This window comes from Heliangelus exortis, chromosome 4 (genome assembly GCF_036169615.1).
Source record: "Heliangelus exortis chromosome 4, bHelExo1.hap1, whole genome shotgun sequence".
NCBI lineage: Eukaryota > Metazoa > Chordata > Aves > Apodiformes > Trochilidae > Heliangelus > Heliangelus exortis.
Genome location: NC_092425.1, coordinates 2427575 through 2444645, shown reverse-complemented (window position 1 = coordinate 2444645; position 17071 = coordinate 2427575). Strand labels below are relative to the sequence as shown.

Here is a 17071-nt window from a genome sequence, read left to right as displayed (position 1 = left end):
TTGCTCTTTCTGTGCTCCTAAAATGCTGGGGCTTTGCCTGGAGTCCTCTCTGTGCAAGGGCAAGCTGGCTTCAGGAGCTTAAAGCAAGAAATTCCATTTCAAAATGAGCCTCCAAATATTTTCCCTGCCCTCAGCCTGGGTAAGGTGTTGTCCACATCCAAAACAGGCATCACCCCAGTGATGCTCCTAAAAGTTTTCATCCATAGGTGTCAGAAAGCTAACAACAAACAAGAGTTAAAAATAAAGCCAAAAGTTCCTGCACTAGATGTGGTGTGACTCAAATTTTGGAGCTGAAGGTTGGGTGCTTGCACAGAGATCAGGGAGCTGCACCTGCCAGTCATGGCTTGATAGCAGCAGAGCCAAGCAAAGATTACTTATTTCCACAGAGCAGATCCATAATGAAAAACTCCTTGCCTCAGACAGGTATGGTGCTCACCTGGCTCCTTCTGTGCTGATGGATTGGGAAGTGAATGAAATTTTACAAAACCTACAGGAAAAAAAAAAACCTGCAAAGACCAGCCTGAGCTCAACCTCATTTGAAGGGCTGCTGGGGATCTTTAAAGGCATTTTTGGGGGTAGGGCAGAAGTGAAGTAATTATTATCTGAACACATGCATGCAGTAAAATGGGTATGTTTTCTAAATGATCTCTTTTTAAAGCAGAACTGAGTAGTAAGTAGGAATGCTTCCCTGCAGGCTGGCAGAAGGACACAGTTGGCATCACACGTTTTTAGCAGCTGGCATGTTAATGAGGCCATTTTTATTGAAATGAGCTAAATACTATTAACATTTGTGGACTCCCAACTGATTTCTGAAGCATTTATTGAACTTCAAAAAGTGCTTCAAGAATCAATTAAAAATAATTTTTTAGATTTGATAGAAAGAAGACCAAAGAAAACCATGCCATTCCGTTTGTGTTTATCTGAACAGATCTTACCTCTGTTGCTGACTTTAAAGTTTCCTCTCTTTTTTTCATTTCTGTGCTCTAAATAACTCTGAAAAAAAAAAAAAATCTCTTTTGAGAAAGCAGTAAGGTATTTGTAGCCAAGATGATTTTGCTGGTGCAAAAATAATCTTGCTCTCCTGTCTGGGGAGATGGTCAATGCATGGGTGACAGTGAATATGTGGCTCTGTTACACAGTGGTTTTGCTTGGCCACTTTTTCCAGTGAATTTCAAGTATATTTAAGTATATTAATTTTTTTTTTTCATTAAAATATTAAGCTTTAGAAAGGCAGAAAGCAATGGAGAGCTGTCAGGTTTGGTGTTGTGGGGGGGGTGGATGGCAAATGGCACTTCTCCCTGGGCATATCTGGGGGAAACCCCTGAGATTTGACTTGAGGGAGGTCATGAGGGACTTCATTGAGGGAGGACCTGATTTTGGGGAGGTCATGAGAGCAGGGTGGGGAGGTTTTGAGAGCATGGTGAGGAGGTGCTTACCACACCAGTGGTTTGCCTGGTATGAGGAGGTGAGGCCAGCTCCTCAGCTGCTTCCCTTGGCTATGTGAGAGCTGCAGCCAGGCAATATTTAAAGCATTGTGACAAGCTCTAGTATCTCCAAGACAGAGTCAATTAACTTGGTGCTAAGGTGATGGGGTTGTTGGGAAAGACAAATGTTTCAGAGGGAAAAAAAAAAAAAATAAAAAAATCAAGCCACGTTCTTGAAAGCGACGTTAATCTAAGCAGTGTCAGCCCACAGATGCTGCTGGAGTCATTATCCCAAGCTAAAACAACAACCTATGCAACTTTATTTCCCTCATTTTGTAATTTTTTTTTTTTTTTTTTTTTGGTCACAGCAGGTCTGTGTTGCCTGCAAACATTTGCCAAAGAGCATCAATGGCAATGCTGGGCCTTGCTGGTGCACCTTCTGAGGGATGGGCTAACTGTGTCCCACACAGCTACTGCAGGTGGGGGAGAAAAGAGGATGACTGCCTGCTTTGGGGAAAAAAATCTGAATATGGATGGTCAGGTTTTTCTCTGGCTTCCCCCCAGGGCTGCAGGGGTGTAGCTTTATGGGGCCCTTTAAAGATGGACTTTATGGCCAGAGCAGAAAACCTCATCAGCAAGACTGCCAGGAAAGCAAATTTGTGCACTGAGGGCTGTCAGGGGGACTAACAAAAAAACAACAAAAAGCAACACTACAAATCAAAAAACAACAGCAAAAAAAAAAAAAAAAAACCAAACAAAAAATCCCAAACAAACAAACAAAACAAAATCCACCAAAAAAAAAAAAAAAAAAAAAAAAAAAGTGGAAATTTTAATTTTAGTCCTTACCCCAAGTGCATCTTTCCTCTGTACTAAGGAACCCATCCTGTGGCAGAGAGAGCTGCTGTTGGCTCTGTTTAGCAGCTCTGGAAGGGAAGGCAGAGCTTTTGAGTCTGATCTATGATTATGTACCAAAAATAGGAGCTGTTAGGTCTGTGTGCAGCCTGTGAGACCACAAGGTACCACAAATGTGCAGCCATGCAGCCCCCAAGTTGAACAGCTTTGCTGCTTCTGTACGTGTTCCAAAAAGTTGTCACTGCTTTTTGTTTTCTCTCCTCTCTAACATCACAACAACCACTGACCATGAGCAGGATGATTTTTTTTTTTTTCATTGGTTTCCTTTGAAAGAATGAAAAAAAAACCCAATAAGAGCAAAAAAAAACCCAAGCAAAAAGATCCAATATTAAGGCACAGCAAGTCCAAAAATAAACTAGTAGGCAAAAAAAAAAAAAAAAAAAAAAAAAAAAAGACTACTGTATAAATATGCCTAGAAGTGGTTGGGATTTTTTTTTTCTTTTTTTATCATTTGACTTGAATCCTATCCCAAACTTTAAAAATAGCCTGGATGGAAGGAAGGAGAAGGAAATGAGGAGAAACAGCCTGCCACTCTGGTGCCTTCCATAGCAAACCTGTGCTCTCCAAGCTGCCAGGAAGCCACCAAATCAGTGTTTATGTGGAGGAAGTGTGACAAGCAAGTGAAGGAGGCCAGAGCTTGCCAGACAGTGAAGGAAGAGCTTTTCCCACCTTTAAACTCTGGAGATGAGACACATAAGCCTGGCAGGCCCAGGACAGTGTGGAAGAGAGGAGGAGGTGAGTGGCTGTGGCTTGGAGCTGGGGCAGATGCAGGTTCCTCCCACCACCACACATGTCCCCTTCTTGCTTCCTTCACCCTCTCTTGCCATGGCTCCTGCTTCTGGGGTGACAGCATGATGCTGGGACAACCTTGGTGAGCTCTGCAGGGAGTTTTTTGGGACCTAGATCATAGAATCATAGAATAGGCTGGGTTGGAAGGGACCTCAGAGATCATCGAGTCCAACCCTTGATTAACTACTGCTGCAGTTCCCAGCCCATGGCACTGAGTGCCACATCCAGGCTCTTTTGAAATATCTCCAGGGACGAAGAGTCCACTACCTCCCTGGGCAGCCCATTCCAATGTCTGATCACCCTTTCCGTGAAAAAATTCTTTCTAATGTCCAATCTGAACTTCCCCTGGCACAATTTAAGACCATGCCCTCTTGTCTTACTGAGAGCTGCCTGGGAAAAGAGACCAACCCCCACCTGGCTCCAACCTCCTCTCAGGTAGTTGTAGAGAGCAATGAGGTCTCCCCTGAGCCTCCTCTTCTCCAGGCTGAACAGCCCCAGCTCCCTCAGCCTCTCCTCATAGGATCTGTGTTTGAGTCCCTTCACCAGCCCAGTTGCCTCCTTTGGACCTGTTCGAGGACCTCAATCTCCTTCTTGAACTGAGGGGCCCAGAACTGGACACAGGACTTGAGGTGAGGCCTCACCAGGGCTGAGTACAGGGGCAGAATCCCTTCCCTGGACCTGCTGGCCACGCTGTTCCTGATACAGGCCAGGATGCCATTGGCCTTCTTGGCCACCTGGGCACACTGCTGGCTCCTCTTCAGCTTCCTGGCAATCCAGACTCCCAGCTCCCTTTCTGCCTGGCTGCTCTCCAAATCACAGCTGACAAAGTCAGCAAACTCTAGCTGATGTAGGAGAAACTACTTGGTTTACACTTCTTTGCTCTTCTGAGTCCAGTGTTGTCATATGAGAAAGAAATAGGGCTGATGCAGTTGCCTAAGTTAATTGCTAAATAATTGTCCATTATTTAGCCCTGTGGCAAAACCAGTTCTACTGACTTGTTGTCTCTGGGGCTGCACAGTTGCTTCATGTTGCATCCATGGAGCATTTTGTCCTTTCACCATCATAGAAACTGTGGATTGTTGCTCAATGTGAGACAGCATCCTCAATGAAGTGCATTTTTTGTTGGGCACAAATGCATACGTGAGCACCCAAAGCACACTGCAGTTTCTCACTCTGTTACCCCCTCTGTGCAAGATCTCTGTGTTGCTATTTTGCATTTATTTAAAGAGTCCAGGCTCAGTGTTTTGGCTGGCACAATCTGACCTCTCACTAATCCTGGTGTACTTATGATGTGGCATGGCTGTGGGTCTTGATCATTGTCTTCAGAATAGTTACAAAATACTCTTTAAAATCCTTTACAAATACTTTCTGAATAGCCAGCAACTCTGTCCCAACTCCTTTTTTTGCTGAGGTTCACATTGCTCACTCATTTTGCAGGGCAGGAGAAGCATGCAGGTAACCAAGGGGTAGGGGCATCACTGTGGCAGACATCAATCCTTGATGGGCTTGTGGCTCTGCTGCAATTTCAGCCCACAGGTAATTAAGATGTTTAAATAAAAAGCCCAGCTGAGGTGTTTGGTGACAAAGCCAACATTCAGAAACTCCACAGATTAATCCCTGGGTAGGGTTGGGGCTCTCTGAGCCTGGGGGCTGCTGTGGGGCTGGAGGCTGAGGAGGGGTGAGGGTTGGCTGCAGCCCTGGCATTGTGCAACTGGGCAGAAATCCAGCAGGTTATTGTTTGCTGGGTTTAATGTTGCTTAGATAACTTCCCTAGGTCTCTAGGAAAACACAGAGTTTAAACCTTGATTTTGCAGTGGGGTGGTGGAAATAGTTGGTTTAGCTAAATTTTTGCTGCTCTGGATTTTAAGCCAAGTTATTGTTGTGCTGCTGTCTCTTCAGGAATGGTGCCCCTATCTTCTACTTCACTGTGAATGGCAAAAACATAAAGCAAGCTGGCATCAAGGACTGTACTTTTGTAAGAAAGAGGAAAGATAAAACAGCTACATATGGCAATATGGACAGTTTCCAACTTAATGGAAATAAAAGAGTCTGATTTTTGCAGCACGTACCGAGAACTGAACTGTATTTTTATGCAAATGGCACAGAAAATGCAGCTCAGCAAAGGCTGTTTTCCTGAAGTTGGCTGGAAAGCATTTTGAGTGCCTAAAGACTTATGTTTTCCATGAGAACTTTGTAAGAAAGAATATAGAGGTAATAGAGCATCTAAGAACATTATGCCTACCACAGTTTTGTTGTTTGTTTTGCTGTTTTTTTAAATCCAAGTTTCATCTCAAGAATCAGCTTTGAGGAGGAAATGTTACTGAGCTTTTAACAAGTCTGAATCATTATTATTCCTTGGTGTTTTTAATTATTATTATTACTGCTGGCAAAGAGCAAATTTTGTGGAATAAACCACCAGCAAAACAGCGTCTGCTCAGCATGATCCAGCCCTGAGGACAGCCACCAGAGGTACTTTAGGTGCAGTGGAGTTTTATTTATCAGAGGGAAAAGGCACCATGCAGCAGCAGTGGTGTGCAGTGCTAATTAATTCATCCCTGCTGCTGAGAGGACCCAGCCTCATCCAGGCACCTCTGTGTCAAAAGACACTGTGCCACATAGATGAAAAACTATGTGGTGGTAAGATGGTACCACCATCAGAGAGAGCCCCATAATCTAGATAAACCTTTGGGGACAGAGCCACTGGGACACACCTTGGGGTATGGATTAGTGTGGCTTACAATGAGGTTGCTCCTTGGAGAATGAGCTGAAGGATCCAAGCCTCCCTTAGTGGTGTGGGTGGGATGGGGTAGGTTGGTTTCCTCTGTATTCTGTCACTGTGCAAATAAATCAGGTGGTGTTAAGCCTGGGAGATGGTGCAGGGGATCCCAGGGATTCTGTGACAGAAATATTTCTAGAAAGAAGTCTGAAGGAAATGAACTTACTGCTGTGGCATCCCAGGAAGGGAGAGTTTTAAGGAGTTTTGGGCTGCCTGCCTGTCACAGTCACTTCTCAATAGCCCTGTTTGCCATCAGTTAGTTGTGACTGAGCATCTCCTGCTGATAGGCAGCAAGTGACAGTATATGAGTGTAAACCAGAGCAGGGAAGGGGAGCCAACAGGTAAAATAGACAGCTGGATTTAGGGCAGGCTTTTGTTTTACAAGTGGCACAACAGAGAGGCTGGATTCATTTCTGAATCTCTGCAGGCAAGGCTGGTGGCACTTGTGCAGGGGAGGGTGGCTGTGGAGAGGTGGTTGGATGGGTCAGAGGAGGAGTGGGATGAATCCACAGAGCAGTGAGATGGGTTGGAGGGCAGTGGGATGGATTGCAGAGGCATCATTTTGCTTGCAGATGGCAGGGTGGGGGCTGTACCAGGCACCCATGCTCCCACAGAGTTGGGATCCTAGACTAGATCCCCAACAGTGTAAGGATTTGTGGGAACTATAAAGTCAGCACAAATCCCCAGCTGCAAATGAATCAATACCCAATTCCTACACCATGAGATTCATTCACAGAAGTTTTGACAAGATGGGAATTCACATCTCCAGGTTGGTCCTGGGTCTTCCAAAAGGATCTGATGGTGAACAACCCAAGGGGCTGTTTACAAACACAATATTAACCCTCAGAGTTAATCCAGATGCTGTGGGGTGAGGGGGTTAGTTAGCTGGTTTGTTGGATCATGTGTTAATGAGTGGGAGAAACTCAGAGGAACCCTCCTAAAAGCTGGAGGAGATGCTAAAGAGACTGCAAATATATGGCTTTCTGATTAGCAGGAATAAGCACATTTCACTTCATCAGACTTCTTTGGAGCACTACATGGGTGCAGAAGCAATCTACTTATTAAAAGTGAAAACAGAAATTACTAAGAATGTACTTCTAGTAGTACCAGAGAAGGAAGCTTCTGCTTGTTAAACTGTTATAAAGTTTGCTTCAAATGTTTTAGCTTTGATCAGCTGGATGGTTGGCTTGTTTGGAAAAAAGCTTCATTCAGAGGAGTGAAATTAGATAGTTTTACAATCAAATAGCTTGAGTGCCTTTGATATATTTCACTCTGCAGCACTGTTAGTGGGGAGATTTGGGAAAAGGCACAAATAGAACAGGTTTTGGTGGTGGTGACTTATTAAGTAGAGGTTAGAGGAGCTGCAGTGAAGAGATGCACTGATTGTCTAGTGAAAAGCTCAGAGCAGATGTAATATGTGGCTCCAGAAGGCCTCATCTTTACAGATTTTTATTGTGTCAAAAAATGATAACCAAGGAAAGGAGAGGATGGAAAGATGTGCCAAGTCCTAGAAAGAATGAAGAACAAGAGAAAAATCAGACATCTGGTTCCCTCCCTTATGCCCAGCACTGACCACTGTGAATTCAGAGAGCTCCCCCAGGGTTAGGCTTGTGATTTATTTTCCTGTTGGGGACATCACTCAGGCAGCATGCAAGGGAGAACAGAGCTGTGTTGGCAAGCTGTGCCAGTGCTTTAAAGCTTAGAGTGCTGCTGATTCCCAGCCTGCTGGGCAAAAAGCATCTTAGGATTTTCTTCTTCATTTCTATCATGATTACAACAGAGTGGGTCCTTCTGTGGCTGCTTCTTTGCAAGAGTTCCTGTTTTTTAACTTCATAAATATCAGCCCCCTAACTGCTTGGAAACAGCTTTTAGGAATGAGTATCAAAGATAACGGGAGAAATCTGAAAATACAGGGTAGGAATTAAGTGAAAAAGTGAATTGTAATAAATCTCCTTCAGATTTTTGTGCTGGGCAGAGCAGATTACTTGAAACTGGTAATGGTCTTTGTCAGAGAGGTTCACTCAGAAGTCAAATGTCCCAAACATACCATGAACCACACACCCTTCCTCAAGTGGGTGTGACTGCTCACTTGGGCATGAACCATGGCTTGGTCCAACAAAAAGGACACTACCCAGCTGATGGCCCAAGAGGAACCTGGCCACATTCTGACTTTGCTGGTTAGCTGACCCCCTCAAGACTGTCTGTACCTTCCCCACTGCCAAATCCCCAGCTGAACAGGAGAGAGAGCATTCCTTCAAGCACTGGGATTCATGTGATTAAGCCAGGTTCTTGTTTTCCACTGAAAAAGCAAGTTTCCTGCTGCTGTGATTGCAAAGAAAAAGTTGAAAGCATAGGTCTGAAGTATGCAAAGCAAGAGAAGCAAATACAAAGAATATAAGGGTTTTTTTTTTTTTTGCACCTAGTCTTATGTTTTTAACTACTTCTTTCTCCAGGAGGCTGATCCATTTTTTGAATGGGTTGTGCTGGCAACACTTTGTTCCCCAAGGGGTAACTTAAGAGCTATTCTTTCAAAACCACTTTGCCCAGTTTAGACATATCTTAGAAAAACTAAGTGAGAGGGAATTTGTAAGAAAAACCAATGATCTGCTATAAAAATTTTTCACAACTTTGTACGTGGATGGAGTGGGTTTGTAGAATTACAGAATTGCAGTGACTAATAATAGTAATAAAGGCTCTGATTGTATTATGTGGTTAAAGATAGTCATAATACTCTCATTGTCTCTGCCATTTTCCCACTCTTTGCTGTGACATCAGCTCATCCCAGACCATCACATCCTGCTCATGGCTGTGTCTTTGTTGGTAAATAATGAGTCATTATATGCTTTGCTCTGTGACTCCTACAGCTGTGTTGCCCAATATCCCTCTTTCCAGAATGAAATCCCCTTTTGCAAGGATTCAGGATGCTTTTGAAGCAGCAAAGTTTATCTGGAGACAAATGTGCACTTCAGCACAAGGAGGAAGAGATGAAATAAAGTTCTTTCTGGATGTTGGGTACCTGGAGCATAGTCACCTGCAGTAAACTCTGTATTTTTTATTAATGAGAAAACCCTACTGCCACTTTGTGCACAATCTGCCATGTACAGAAGCCATGATGTCCATGGATTGTCCCTGCAGGGCACATTTGATTCAAGGACCCTGACAGCCCACACAGGCATCAAAACTGCACAAAAATCTTTGGATGCTTGTATGTAAACAGATATGCATGGAAGTAACATGTTTTCTCCACAAACACCAAACTGGTTTAGTGATACACAGCATAGTCAGGAAGTTCTCCTAAATAAATGGGTATCAGAAGAAGAAATGGTAATATTTTGTAAAAATACAAAAATACTTACGTGTCCTTTTGCTCTGACACCAAGAATATTGAGGAAGCAGCCTGGCACTCTCAAGAGCTGATCTGTGTAGTTGGGAGGTGGTTGTTTTCTTTCATTTTAATTTAAAAGTATGGTCAAGCACGTGGCACAGAAAACTTCTAGCTCTGCAGACCTGCTGAACAAACAGGAATTTCTTATCAACAGCCTATGGGATAACCCAGTATGCCTGTTTTCTCCAGATGAGTTCTGGCGGTGAAGTTCTAGAGGCTTCACAGATCCTCAGTTAGGAAAGACATGGGATGTGTTTGGTTTTCCTTCCTCTATTTTACTTGGGTATTTTGCAACTCACCCTTGAAAGTGTGAGAGATCAGGTGGCCCTTGGGAATGGCAGAATACTCATGGTTAAAGGAGGAACAGCTGTAAACCAGAACAAAACATGGTCCTGGGGCTGCTTTTTGAACAGATGGCTGGGTGGCCTTCAACCCCCACTCATTTCTCTGTCACCATGCTCTCCCTTTGCTCTCTCTAGATTGAGGGTCCCCTTTCCTGGCTTACAAACTCCACATAGGTCTGGTTTGGAACAAACTTTTGGCCAAAATTTTCACTTCAAGTCTTGCTCTGCTGTTTCCCTCAGCAGCTTTCTACTGCCTTTTCCCTGTCTGTAAGCAGAGAGGTGGTAGTACCCATCCCACAACCATGATGTGAGATGGTTATGTATTACATGTGTGTGCTGCTATCAAGCAACATCTGTGCCTTCAAAATGTTGTGTACTGGTGTTCAGGGTAGGTGCAAGAAGTGCTCCTCTGCCCATTTGCTGCTTCTCTTGATTGGTTCCTCCTGATACATTCTTGGGTGGTGGGATTGCAAATTTGATTTGTTAAATAGGCTTAAAAAATGTAAATTATAATTATAAAAGTCCATCAGTCTTTTTTTTTTTTTCCCATGATAAATTTTATGTAGGTGGCAGTTAAAATAAATGATTACCTCATAAATACCATTTTGATAGCCCAGCACACGGTGTAGCCTCTGCTGCACGGAGATTTTTATCTCGGAAAAGGGAAGGAAAAAATCCCTTCCTGTGGATTTATAGGGCTGTAGTGGCTGCTGCTGTAGCTCATTATTTGCTGAATAATTTGGGGGGGAATATATTCTTTCAGTGCAGGCAGCCACAGATGAGCAAATGTGGATGCTGATAGGGGGTGGCCACCCTCAGCCCTCACTGTGCCATGGCCAGCACATCAAGTACTTCAGCTGATGCTTTTGAGGTAAAAACCTCGTGTTTTCCAATGCCAGTCATTCCTGCACACAAGCACCATCCTCCTCCATCACCAATGGCCAGGCAGGCCAGGACCCTGCTGCTAAATTGGAGAGAGATGGGTTTGGACAAGAAATTCGCTCGGTGGTGACATCCAAAGAGTTCAGTGTCCAAATGGGAGATCAGTAACAAGGAGTGTCCATGTTGGAACTGGTACCACTCAGTATCTTTATAAATGTCTTGGGGTTGGACTAGATGACATTTTGAGGTCCGTAACTTTCTGTGGTTGTGGTAGTGGCATTGTGTGCTCTCTCAGCAAGCGTGGATGAAAGCAAACCCTCCTGTGCAGTGGATTTTCCTGAGGGGACAGATGTCAGAGAGACCCTGACAGGCTGGAGGAATTGGACCCTCTGAACCTCATGAAGTCCACCAAAGCCAAGGGAGACCTTTTTGACCCCTTTCAGTGTATAAAAGGGGGATTATAAGAAATATGAGGAAAGACCTTTTACCAAGACCTGTAGTGAGAGGCCAAGGGGGCAACAGTTTTCAACTGAGAGGATGCAGCTTTAGATTGGACATAATTAAACACTTTTTTATGAGGGTGGTGAGGCACAGGCTGCCCATGGAGGCTGTGGACGCTCCCTCTCTGGGAGTGTTCCAGGCCAGGCTGGACGAGGCAACCTGAGGGGGAAGCTGTCCCTGCCTGTGGAACCGGGCGACCATCAACGACCTCTTCCCGCCCAAAGCGCTCTGAGGAGATCCTGAGGCCCCCTCGGATTTCTATTAAAAAAAAATCAACCAACCCCAAACCAAACAACCCCATTTCCTACCAGGGGGGAAAAATCCGCGAAGGGAACCTCCACATTTCACCTCCGCCACAGCAGCGGTTCCGGGCCCTCTCTCTCCCTCCCTTCCCGGGTTCCCCCTCAGCGGCGGCGACGCCTCCGCCCCTGCGCCGGGGCTCGGCGGGCAGCGGCGCTGCGCGGGGGGGGGGCGGCAGGGGGCGCTGCGGCCCCGCCGTTGGAGCGGCGGGAACGGTGGGAGCCGTGATCCTAATTGGAGCCGACGCGCGGCTCCTCCATAATCCTTCGACATCCCCCCGCCGGCTCGTCATCCCTGGGCGGGCGCTGCCGACGGCTCTGCGGGGGAGCCGCCGCCGTCACAGCAGCCGCACTAGGGCAGGTGTTGCCGCCGGGCGGGTCGCGCCGCGCCGCTTCCCCGCCTTCTCCCCCCCCCCCCCTCCGTTTCCTCCGCCTTGCCCCCCCGGCGGCCATGTTGTCCCCTGGCGCGGTGGCGGCGGTGGTGGTGCCGCGGCCGGGAAGCTGTGAGGGTCGTGCTCTCCGGCGGCGTGAGGAAGCAGATGGGTGCGGGGAAGAGACACCCGCCATCGCCGGGGGTTAATAATTCAGCGGTGAAAAGTTCCGTCCTCTCTTCGATGGGCGCACGTAGCTCAGGTGTTGAGCGCGCGGGCGTTGCTGTCGTTCCCTCAGAGGCGAGAGATGGCGGAGCTCCTGTCCCCGCCACACAGCCCGATCTCCCGCTGCCAGGCCTGTGCCTTCCCGCCCCGGTCCCCTCATCGCCCCGGCTCCCTGTTATTCCTTCAGCCGGAGGGTGGGAGCCCCTCATGCCCCAGGGGATGTCCCTGTCCCCAGCCAGGGGCCATGGCACTTGGAGGTGGCTGGAGTCCGGGCACCTCAGGAGCCTTACTTATATAAATTGAAGGGTGGCCATGTCCTCCTCAGTGCCTCACGCCAGGTGCGCTGCTTGAAGTCTTTTGGTGGAGAGGCTGTTGGGTGGTATGTGAGGCTGAGGGACCCAACAACTAGATCGAGCCATAAATCCCGTGTTCGTGTAGGTACTGGTACTCCCAGGAATACTGCAAGTGGCTTTCCAGCTTCCATTGGACCTATTCCCTGAAGCTGCCGAGTTCAGTATGGCCGCTGGTTGGTAGGAGAAGCTGGGAAGTGCTCTCTTCTTCTCCATCCCTTCTGCCTGGGGGCCTCAGAGGTAGGTTTTTGGTTTTTTTTTTTTTCTCTTTGCACACCCTGAGCAAAGGGTGTATGTTGATTTTGCTTCTGGGCTGTGCGGGGACCCTTGTGCAGCTCATCTGGCAAAGCCAAGGCAGTGTGTGTGCGTGCCTGGAGGGCTGGGACAGAGCAACCTCCAGCTGTTGGCCCAGAGAAACCCAGTCCTGCTGTTCCAGGTTGGTGTTACCACATGAGCACTGTCTTGTCACAGTGTTCATGTAGGTACTCGATTTTTTCCTCTCCATGTGGGGGCACAAATTAGTCTTGCTCACAACTGCGTGCTTCTGCAGGCTTGCCAGAAGTGGAAGTATGAATTGTTCAAGCTCAGTCTTGAAGGTTTGGACTCTTTAAAGGATTTTTTGGTTTTTTTTTGTGCCCTAGCCTTAAACAGATGTAAATCTAGAGTTAACTCTGCTGAAGGAAGAGATGTGTGGCACAAAACCCTTGTGCTTGTCTGTGAACAGATACAGCCAACTGTCAGAGAAATAAAAATAATGAAGTAGCAGTGAAAAAGCTGGGCACCTTCCTTCCAGCCATAATAAGCAGAGTTTCTGAGAAGCTTACGTTCTTCCTCTTGCAACTGGTGGTCTGTACCTGAACAAGCCTGAGAAGGCAGTGATGGCCCCATGAATGTACATTCAAGGCCTTAATATGATGTTCTGAAGATAGAGTCCCCACAATCTGATCCTTAGATGCAGAATTAGAATATTGGATACGCTGCCAGACATGTTAGAAACATGGATTGGATTTATGGGGATCTGCCTTTGCATCTCCTCATGTGCCATAAGCTATTAAGGCAAGATTAATGGACATAATCTTCTGCAGCTTTGTTCTTTTGGGTCACATTTATATCCCTAGGTGGGTCCTGTGGGCACTGGTGCCATGCATTATGCCTTGTGCTGATTGCCAATGCCACAGGGTAACACATAAAGGGCCATTGCAACAGGTAGGAGTGCCATTTTGGACAGGACTGGGCAGCTCTACTGCCCAGGGTATTGGTGTATAAGTGTGAGAGTGCTGAAGGTTTCTTCTGTCATTTCACTTTAATGTGCTCCCTGATCCCAGAAAATAGCAGTGCACTGAACTGGGACAGTGCTTCTCTGACCTTTACATGAGCCTGGAACACAAGTGAAGAGAAACTCTACCTAGTCTGGTCCTCTGTTGTTTCTGCATTTGGACTTGAGGTAAACTTGGCCTCTAGGAATACTCCATATGTTTCTGGTTTTCTTCCTGTGGCCACCTCGGAAAGACCTGCTTATCTAATGCTTTAAAGAAGTTTGCTTTACAGGAGTTTTTAACTTTCTCCTGTATTTAAATAACTTTTCTGTATCTTTGCATTGACTTCCCCATATAACACCTGCCTGCTTTCTTCTGTGGTATCTTAGTCATTCCATTGCAGAATGGAAAGCAAGGATGTGTTTATTTATCTTTGCTGTTACACTGTCAAAGAACATCCTATGTTCCCCAGCAAGAATTTTATTTTCCCTTTTTGTGTGTTTACTATTGGATCTTCACTTGTGCTCCAAGCCCTTGCACATTTTAATACCTTTTTAGCTATTCTCTTTTCAAAATCCATCAAGTTTTTGTTTCCTTCCCCCAGCCCCCACGTTTACTTTCTGGAGTTCTTTTTGAATTTCTTTTTTTTCATTCTGTGGCTGTTTGAAGTCCTGGTTCTGCTTTCTCATTGTGTCTTCCAGCTTCTTCATGTTGGCTGTCAGGTTCCTCTTTGCAGCTTCACTTTTTAGCCTCCTGTGCAAAGCTGTTGGTAAACTTTGAAAGGACTTGGTGTCTTTGCTATTCGTGCTTTTAGGGTGTTTAGTTTGCCCATGACCTATAGCCTGCTCAGTTTGGTGCTCAGCATTATCTGGAGTTGGTCACTGCAGCATAAAAGGGGTTTTATTGCTCTTTTGACTGTTTGCACTTGTGAATGCTGAACAAGCTCACTGTCATCCTGGGAATGATACATCTTCTGTAGTGTTTCAGCTCAGAGCTATGGGGTTATGTTCCACCAAGAGATATGCAACTTCTGCACTGGTTTCAATATTCAGTAATTGTGTCTTTCTGTAGCTTCAATAATTTGTCCCTTAAAGCCTTGGCTGTCTAGGGAAGGTCTGTGAAGATGGGTTAATAAACAACAATTTGAATCATGGTCTTGTGATATAATGCATCAAACTCTTGTGGATCCCAGCTGGTGGGATACAGGATAAATATTGACTGGTGTCTTGTTCTGCATGTAACAGGGCTCTGGAGGGAAGAGGCTTCAACAAGCACTTGCCTGTCTCCTGCTGCCTTCAGCAGGATAAATACAGTCTGGGATACTGCACATTATGGTTTGGGGTTGTCCTGGAGACTTCTGAATCTTTCCCACTCCTGTCATTCTCAGCAAATTTTGTTCCAGTTTTGGTATTTATGCACTTAGATGTCTGTTGCTTCTGTAAATGGTATTGGGTGTATTTACCAGCAGGTGTTCTACAGACTTCTGATTGGTTTTTTTTCTTTTTGTCCTTCTGAGCAAATTTCATTCTAATTCAGACCTTTTTCTCCCTTCACGGGAAAAAATTCAGCAGTCACATTGTTGGTCCACAGTGACTGAGTGGATAAGTTTTCTTACTTGAAAACTTGGTTTTTTCTTCTTAAACAAAACTCTGATCACTGGATCTCTCTAGTTCAGGTTATAAAGTTCTTCCTAGACTCTAGATCTCAGCAAAGTATTTTTAAGTAGTAAGTTTTCTGAAGAAAACCAATATTTCAGGGAGACCAGAACTGCTTTGGAGAGGGTTCATTAGGGGAAAATAAATATCTTAAGGGAAAAAAGGCAAGGTTAAAAAAAACTATTTAATTTTGAGGATTTACTACTTTAAAAGCAAACATTTCCTGCCACCCTTTTTCTGCCCCCTCAGCCAAAACAGGGGGCAGCTTTTATTTCAAGTAGATTCCATTGAAATTTTTTCTGCCTGTGATTGTTTTTTGTTTGGCCACTGAACCAGATAATCCAATATTTGCACAGCTCTCCCTGGAGCTGCACAAAGAGGTGATGCTGTCATGATGACAGGTAGGCTTCAGGAGATAACCTGGAAGCACGTGGTCTCCTAGCAGAAGCTCCTTGGCCTTTAAATGTTCACTTTCAGATCTTCAGGATTTCCCTGCAGATATCTGGACTGTGTTATATTACAGGGAGTTGAAGTGTTGAGGGGTCTTTGCTTTCCCAAAGGAGGGCAGAGGAAAAATGGTATTCTGCAGCAGGGCATGGAGTTCCTGGACTGATCATGAGTATTTTTCCCCTAGGGCAGGGTAAGGCTTGTAGTGCTAAATGGTAGGATTTACTCCTAGATAAATATTTGAGATTTATTTTTAGTTTGTGGGGTTTTATTGTTCTGAAAAAATGGTGACATTTTTGTACCTCTTCCTTGTTGTTAGCTCTTGCTTAGGTCAGTGTACCTTGTTCTATTTGTACAAAAACATTTGTTCCTAATTAAAGTCACCTTCTTCTGTTTTCTCCAAAGCAACTTGGGCTCATAAAGACTGCCTGACCCATGAAGCTGTCTGCTTTGACAGATGGCTTTTGCAGATCACTTAGTTTGCATGGGGAAATTCAGAGTTTTCCCTGTCTGGCTTAGAGGGCTGGTATTAAAAATTTTCTAAGAAATTAGAAATTGGCAAAATTATTGGCAGCTGTAGGGTTTTGTGCTTGTGAAACCTATGTGGACAAATATTGTAAGCCACCAAAAACTCTCCACCCCAACCTGCCACAGTTGCTTAGATCTTCCAACAATTACAATCTAATTAGACCCAGCATTCAAAGTTGCCTCCAGCATTTGGAACAAAAGTAATTTGGCTGTCATAAAAGCAGTAGATTGACAGCTCTGGAGGCTGAACTCAGCTTATCTGCAAAACATACCCAGGGTGGGAGAGAGCTACAAGAATTGCCACAGTGACTACCTGAAGGGCTTGACCCCTTGCCTTGAAATGACAGCCTCCCAGGGCTGAACATATGGGTAATTTTCTACAGGTCCTTCTACTGCCACTGCCAAGAGTGCTGCTAATTACTGACAATAATTAGTATATTGTCTGTAGCATGAATACTTTTCCACAAGGAAAAACACCTCATTCATTGTATGATAGCAATCAAATGCCCATCATGTAGTGACAGTGTTTATGAAGTTAAGAATTATTCTGAATTTGAACTGCAGCCTGTGAGGTGAAAGGCTTTATCCTATTACCAGTCCCCTGAATCATTCAGTCTACAGTGTGTGAGGCACAGAGCTGTGATTACCAATTCATTTCATAAAGGCCAACCATTTAAAATGCTCTCAAAGTAGCAGCTGCTTGAGGAATGAAAAAGCACCTGGGTCTGGACAAACATCTTTTTCTTCTCTGGGTTAATTTAAAAAGAAAACCAACAATTCTTTCCCCTGACAAATGCGAGTTTCCATCAGCACTGAGGTGTTGCTGCAGAAGGATAACCCATCTTTTCTTACTTGACATATGGGATTCTTCCAGTTCAGAGGTGGAAGTCATGGTTAGGCTGAAGAGCACTTACAAAAATAACATTA

At 45.2% G+C, this 17071-nt stretch overlaps 1 long non-coding RNA gene across 1 annotated transcript; it reads right to left on the bottom strand.

Moving 5' to 3' along the window:
* Positions 1-3: 3 nt before the first annotated feature.
* LOC139795681 (uncharacterized) lies at positions 4-9407 on the bottom strand. Its single transcript, XR_011725643.1, has 3 exons — positions 9258-9407; positions 2271-2347; positions 4-77 (listed from the first exon to the last, which is right to left on the bottom strand). It is a non-coding gene; the product is annotated as an uncharacterized lncRNA (long non-coding RNA).
* Between the last annotated feature and the right edge of the window lie 7664 nt (positions 9408-17071).